The following is an 8658-nucleotide window of genomic DNA, read 5'->3' on the forward strand; positions in this document are numbered from 1 at the left end:
AAAAAAAATTACTATGTATTTTATCTGATTTGATTTAAAAGTTTGACGTAACTTTATGTGCAGCAAGAGTCTGAGGGTTCGCTCGGCCCTAAGTAAGGGTCGGGTGCCCATCACACCCTAGTAAGGTCGGGGTCTGACAATATACATCACAAAAGATATGTACCAATATATGGGCTCCGGATCAAAAGGAGCACTCTGTAACAGCAGAATGTGTGGCCTACACTGACAGATCATGAACCTCTGTACCTGCGGGCATGAAACGCAGCCCCCGAAGAAAGGGGGTCAGTGCGAAAGATGTACTGAGTATGTAAAGCATAAAGTACAGAAACCCAAACCATAACTGAAGTGAAGGGTACAAAAGAGAATACCGGATCAAAATATCAAAACCTGTACGGAAGACATATGTACATAATGCAAACAGAAATCATGCATAAGGCTCAGGAACGTGGTCACCACTCCGACGCTGCTGCCACAACACAGCATACTCCAGAAGGTTTCAAATCTCCGTACACACCCCGAACACCGCATATCATCACAACATATCATATCATCAAACATATCATAAGCCATATCACATCATAACTCCATAAACGAAACCCGGCCCTATGGCGAGGTCTCAGAAACCGTAACACATCATACTGCCGAATATATCATAGTACGCACGATTAAAAAACCGGCCCGGGAACCGGCGAAAGATATCATAGTAATAGGCACGAGCAGAGTAGTGCGGAAACCATATGCATAGACACAATTAAATTCCAAGACTCGACAAATACATATACATATATATTGAGATCAGAAAGCTCAAAGTGAGTATCAAGTCTGTCAGAATTAGTATACAAAAGACATGAGCCTTTAAATTTACAAAACTTTCGAAAAATACCTCATAAGCCATTTTCTGAAAATTTAGTATCATTCACATTAAGGAGCTTTCAAATAACTTATGGAGCAAATCAAACGGAGCCTTAAATTCATAGGCAAATGTCCCCTTTTTATATCATACAAAATAGATCAAGTAAGACAAATGAAGGAAGTCTCGGGACTAGTGGGCCCACCTCAGGTCAAGTCGAGGTGGCGTACGTAATTTACAAACATTAGACTCTATGGAGTCACCCGTGAAAGTTTCAAGGGGATTCGGTTACGTTTATGATAATTAAAGATGTTTGAACATTTCTTTCCAACGAAGTAAAAGGCTCTCATTCAATTTTGCTAAATGGAATAGTACCAAAAGTAAACTCGAATTTCTATGAACAGAATAATCCCCGAGGCTCAAATCCAAACCTAGTACACCTAGGACATGCCAAGAGAAAGAAAGGGATAGCTTTACATACCTTATTCACTTCTTACGCTCTCCCAAACTCAAATCCCGTTTGCTCCAAAATCTACAATTGGTCATAGTTACCAAATATGAGTCTCAAGCTTTTATGAATTCAAACTTAAATCCATGTTTGTCTACCGAAATTTCGTCAGCATTTCCCCTATAAATTCAACATCCCCGAGAGTTAACTCGGCCATAATATCAACAACAACACCCACAACAATACCAACAACATCAACAATCACAACAAAACACATTCTTACATAATTATTCTTACTTCCTACATAATGCACACTTCCATTCCAACTTCACATTATCAAACTAATATCAACATTTTCCATATTAATTAACTAATTCAAGATTATTCAAACATATTCCAATAGCATCCCAAACAATATTCAAGGATTCAAACAATCCCGCCAACTCCATATTCCATCCGAAACTTTTACAAATACAACGGAACTACCAAATTGCATTGTCTCCTTCCAAATTCATCAACAACCACAATAATTCACATTTTAGAACTCTACTTCCATAATTACCCAAAAATCATATTAAAAACACATAATTCCCCGTAACGACTTATAATTAATTTCAATGCCGACTCGAATCACTTAAACCTTCATTCGCATCATAATGACACAACGACACAACTAACAAGCTAAATAAAATTTAATTCACCATCCCCACACCACCCTACCACACACGGCCATACACCTACTCACACACCCACACGGCCATGCACACACACATCACAATCCCATGATTTTCATGCAATTCTAATCATTATAACATATACACTTCTTCCATAACATAAAAGAATAGAATTATTACCTTTTTCTTCAAAATTCCACTTTACGCAAATAGAGTTTTCTCGCTTAACTAATTATACCACGTCGAACAGCGTCTTGAACTTATTAAGAATTCAAGAAGGAAGAGATTTTTGGATTGAAGTTGAAGGACTAGAATTTTTTTTTCTATTCTTTTCTTGAGGGAGCCGAACCCCTCTCTCTTGCTCTTACTTTCTTTCTTTTGTTTTGTTTTGTATCTTGAAGGTTCTAATGGATAATATATATAATGAACCCTATTAGTTATTTGTCACATGGAAGAATTAATTGTTTCCATGGGCTTGGGTTGTTCTTCATGCGCCATGACCGGCCACCTCTATGCTTTGGGCCTTAACTTCTCTTTTTTTCTTTTTTGTTTTAGGCCAATTCATTAAGAATCTTATTTCGTAATTCACGGAACTAATTTCTAAAATTCCAATTTTTTCCCTTGGCCTTCATCCGTATTTCCACATCAATATTTTTCATAATTATCACACACATGTTAAATAAAATAAAAACATAGCTTTCATTTCCTACAAAGCAATATTATTCCAAATTTTCCAAATGCGCAAAACGCGGGATATAACATTCTCCCCCCCTTTAGAACATTCGTCCTCGAATGTTAAATTAGTCTTATAGGGTCTCACAAGCATTCCGGGGGAGTTTCTTTTTATGAGTAGCACATATCCATTACTTACCAATCAAGATAACAAATTTAGAGATTTAAATTGCCTGTAGGTATAGAGAACAAGTGAGGATACTTCTTCTTCATTTCGTCCTCTGCTTCCCAGGTCATTTCTTCTTTATTATTGTTTCGCCATAAGACCTTAACAGAGGGTATATCTTTGGTCCGCAGCCTCCTCACATGATGATCCCGAATAGCTACAGGTTGCTCTTCATAAGACAAGTCTTCCGTCACTTGAATATCATCTACTGGAAATATTCCGGAAGGATCACCAACACATTTACGGAGCATTGATACATGAAATACTGGGTGTACTGCCTCCAGATCGGATGGTAATTCTAGCTCATAGGCGACCTCGCCTATCTTCCGAATAATCTGATATGGCCCGATGTACCGCGGGCTAAGCTTACCCTTTTTACCGAATCTCATTACACCCTTCATAGGCGATACCTTTAGAAATACCCAGTCGTCAATCTGAAACTCTAACGGTCGACGTCGTTTACCTGCATATGATTTCTGTCCACTCTGGCCAGCCAATAACCGTTCCAGAATAAATTTCACTTTATCAACTGCTTGCTGAATCACATCCGGCCCAATTAGTTTAGTTTCGCCCACGTCGAACCAACCAATTGGAGATCTGCATTTTCTACCATATAGGGCTTCGTATGGTGCCATCTGGATGCTAGAACGATAACTATTATTATAAGAAAATTCAATAAGCGGCAATTATCATCCCAGCTACCTCTGAATTCAATAACACAGGCCCGCAACATATCTTCCAGTGTCTGAATAGTGCGCTCGGCCTGTCCGTCGGACTGAGGATGAAATACTGTGCTATGACTCACCTGAGTTCCCAGCCCTTCCTGGGACGATCTCCAGAAGTTAACCGTAAACTGAGCACCTCTGTCAGTTATCATAGATACAGGAATCCCGTGAAGTCTTAATATCTCTTTAATATACAATCTGGCCTAATCCTCAGCCGAATAAGTAGTCCTATCCGGAAGGAAATGGTCTGATTTCGTCAATCTATCGACAATAATCCAAATCGAATCGTACCTGTGTGGAGTGTGCGGTAAACCTATAATGAAGTCCATGTTAATCGTTTCTCATTTCCAAACTGAAATTTCCATCTCCTGTAGCAATCCGCCGGGCTTTTGAGGCTCGATATTGACTTACTGGCAATTTGGGCATTGGCCAACGAACTCTGCAATGTCTCTTTTCATACCGTTCCACCAGTATAAGCATTTGAGATCGTAATATATTCTAGTGAATCCAAGATGAACAGAATACTGAGTATCGTGCTTCGCCGATAATTGGTCGCCGCAGCCCTGCAACGTCAGGCAAATATAATCTACCTCTGTATAACAATGCCCCATCAGGTGAAGCCTCGAACTGGGTCTTTTCCTTATCAAGAGTTATATCTCTGCACTATATTAGAATAGTATCCTCGAACTGATGCTGTTTTACCTTTTCCATAATCGATGATTCAGCAACTTCTCGGACAGAAACCCCCAATATTTCCAGAATCGTCCAAACGGACTCTAAGGCTAACTAACTGATGAATTTCACGAACCAATTCCTCCTTTCTGGCTGCACGCCGGTCAAATTGCCCATAGATTGCTGTCACGACCCAACCCCGTGGGCCGCGACCAGTGCCCTAGCTGGGCACCTATACGTACCCGATACCCAAATTAGCATATTATCAGAATAATGATATTATAATAACATTAGTGGATGCTACAGAATTTAGCAGAAGAGCATACTTGGCACACAAAAGCCGATAAGACTATCATAAAACAAAACATCCCAAACATATGTACAGAACCCACACAGATGTATCCACAGACCTCTACAGAACATATCATAATCATAAGACGGGACAGGGCCCCATCATACCCAGAACAAAGTACATATCCAGATAGTAGTGTCAGACTGTACCAAAAGATGGGCTCTGAAGAAGAGAGCGCCCCAAAATAGCAGAAATAGGATCCTAGACGTGTGGATCGGCAAACCTGTCGTCTGTACCTGCGCGGCATAAAAACGCAGCCCCCGAAGAAAGGGGGTCAGTACGAAATATGTACTGAATATGTAAAGCGGAATTACAGAAGTAAAAATCATAACGGATACCGAAAACTGAGTAGAAAATCCAGAGTGTCAGATGCATATTTTCAAAACAGATAGAGCATGTACAAAATCATATGTCATATCATATCCGGCCCCTTGCCATGGGGCTCGGCAGACAGAATGTGGTCACCCTCCCGACATCGGTGCCACAACACAGAGGAATCAGAAAAAGGGGGCGTGGCCCCGTATCACAAAATGTCATATCAAAATGGCCATAACAGATCAGATCAGAACAGGCGGACATGGCACATCATACTCCACAGACCCATGTACGCGTATACCTGCCCCCTCACCTCGGGGAGCGGCGAACAATGCAGAAGATTACGCTTGACAACATATCCTGGCCCGGGCTCAGTGTGGGAAACGTTGGGACATCCACGAACGGAGTAGTGAGAAACTAATGCAATTTAAAAATGTGGCAAATGTCTTCAAAGACTCGATGAAGCGTAGCAAAGACAAGCAAATCAAATGGAGTCGGACGGAATCAGAATTATTACAATTCGGATATCATAATAATTTACAGAAATATAACTTTACTGAAGTCATTCCGATTGTCAAAATAATTTATAAGATTTAATGGAATATTTAAAATAATATTCGTTAAGCGATTAGTAGGGTAATCAAAACATTTCTTTCAAAAATCGCTTAAAAAAGAAGCTTTAGCATATTAGGGGCAAAATCGTAAATAGCGGGCCCGTCTCAGAACAAATAAGGCGGCGGGCTCAAATTGTGCCCTCTAAGCATATGGAGTCACCTAAAAAGGTTCTACAGACATTCTATGACTTTCCGAGTAATTTGAAGCAAAGTTACATTATTTCTAGAAAAGGGCACCAAAGTAGTTCAATTCCATTGAAGGAAAAACAGAAATTTTCTCTTGCGGATTCCGAGGGCCACGAGGTCCTTCGAGGCCCGGATCCGACCCTAACTCACTAAGGGCATGCCAAGGGAAGTAATAGGGTTGCTTTACATACCTTTCACGCTCCTTAAGCCTTTCCAATCTCACTTCCCGTTTCGTCGAAAAACTGCAATTGGTCAAGTTTACCAATTGTAAGCTATGAATACCAAAGTCTCAATCTAATGCAAATTTGGCTACCGAAATTTCGGCAGCACTTCCCCTATACATATAGCACCCCGAGAATTCAACTCGGCTATAATTCATCAACAACAACCCAAACAACAACATCAATATCATCAATGAACATTAAAAGCACAAATATCCTCCAACTAGCAATTTTTCTCACAAGTTAACATAATCATCAATTCAACCCAAATTTTCGAATTAACATCATGATCTCACATCCATTATCATTCAAGATCATCACAACATAAATCTAAAGACATCTCATACCATTTCCCTTAGGATATACACTTGATATACATGATATACCCTTTTCCGCCAAAAGCATAACTTATGCAAAACATCAAATCTTTGGCATACAATTTCATAACAAGTTTCCAACTTCCAAATTCATCAATGAACATCATAATTCACAACCAAACACTTCATTTCCTTAATGTCGGAAAATCATACCAAAACGACATAAGTGTTTACATTCCAATTCAACACAAACTTATACCATTCTAGCTTCATTCGCATAACAAACATCACAATACCAACATTCTAACACATTAAACAACTTGATCCATATCTATTCCAAAACAATCACACCACACGGCCATATGCTTATTTTGCAACATCAACTAAATTCACCCAACTTTCAATTCCCAAATGCATTTCATTACAATCATAACTACATTATAACATAAATTCAACACATAGAGGCTATACAAGTAGTATACACCCACGGCCACACACCTCCAACACACACCCACTTTGCAAACTTCTATTTCTTCATACAATCAACACATTTCCACATACTACAACACAAACAAAGCTCAACAACACAATAAAAAGGTAGAAATTCTTACCTTTCCTTTAAGCCCTCTTCACTTGAGCTTATGTTCAACTTGGAGATTCTAGAGCTCCCCACTCCAAACCAACTATACCAAGATGCAAAGGGACCTTGAATTAGTAGGAAATCAACAAGATTTGAATTTTTGGGACAAGATTTTTGATGCCTATTTTTCAAGGCCAAACCCGAAACCCTCTACTTTCTTGCTCTTCTTTTTTTTTGTTTTGCTCTTCTTATCTTCTAAGTGTTCATCCTTTAGTAGTATATAGTTGAAGTGCTTAGTCACATGACCAAGCACATGATCAACTAAAATGGGCTTGGGCCAAGGCCTAGCATGGCCGGCCACCCTTGTCTCTTTGGGCTTCAATTTGTTTTACATTTTGCAAGCCCAATAAGGTGTGGATCGTATTTTATAATTCCCGAAACTAATTTCCAAAATTCCAAAATTACCCTTAGCCTTGTCCCACACTTTCATGATTCTATTCTTTCATGCATAACTCCTATGTACAACAAAATATCAAATTTGACTTTATATCTCAAGAATCCAATATAATTCAAGTCTTTCCAAACGTGTGAAAACACGGGTTATAACAATTGCGACTATGTACGTCTGCCATAACATTCGCTTTTCCAGGATGATACAAAACATCGACGTCATAGTCTTTCAATAATTCAAGCCATCTTCTTTGCCGCAAATGCAACTCCTTTTTGCTTAAAATATACTGGAGACTCTTAGGGTCCGTATAAATATCAACGTGGACCCCATACAAGTAATGCCGCCATATCTTCAAGCATGAATCACCGCAGCTAATTCCAGATCATGAGTGGGATAATTTCTCTCATGCGGTCTGAGCTGCCGGGGAACACAGGCTATAACTCGACCGTGTTGCATTACTACACAACCTATCCCAATACTAGAAGCATCACAATAAATAACACACCCGTCTGGCCCCTCAGGAAGGGCTAGAACTGGAGCTGTAATTAATAAACTGCGTTCACGAGTACCGGTCCACTGAAATTTCTACTGCCTTCTGAGTTAGCTCCGTTAATGGTGCCGTAATAGAAGCAAAGTTCTCCACAAATCTTCTGTAATATCCAGCCAATCCCAGAAAACTGCGTACCTCAGTCGATGTCGAAGGCCTAGGCTAATTCTTTATTGCTTCGATCTTCTATGTGTCAATTGTTTCCATTTATACTTACTTTACTTCCATCCGCTCCCCCCTTTTGGGGTTGTACTTATACCATATCCATGTCTTTTCTTTATAATCCACAACTTGATTACCTTCGTACGAGACCTTAACAAAATCACGAGGCGATGAGAACTCCCGATTATATAGTACAAAATCTTATCTGATAGCTGGCCCTCAATAATGTAATTAACGTAGCAATTTATCTATTAGTAGTTATATCCCTCCTTGTTGGAAGATTTGACCAAGTTATCCCTTCTTTCATACCCGTTCCTTACCTGTCGTTCTGTTTTCTCGATAATCGAATTACTTGATATTCACATGATTCATCATTCCATACCATAGGTTTTCCTTTTGCCCTGCACTATTACATTCCAGTTCCTTTTTGCAAATAATTTCGTGCTTTGCCCGTCGGCTCTTTTTGAGACTCTGCTTAATTACGTTTCTTACTTTTCACTCTTCTGACATTTCGATCTCCTTACCTTCCACTCAATTACTCTCTTTTCTTTCCAAGTGTCATTGTATTAGAATATTCCAATCTCAACCTGTAGCAAAATCAATATCAGTTTATTTCGTAACATCTGTACCATACCTTTCACTTTGT

Source organism: Lycium barbarum, chromosome 3 (genome assembly GCF_019175385.1).
Source record: "Lycium barbarum isolate Lr01 chromosome 3, ASM1917538v2, whole genome shotgun sequence".
Lineage (NCBI taxonomy): Eukaryota > Viridiplantae > Streptophyta > Magnoliopsida > Solanales > Solanaceae > Lycium > Lycium barbarum.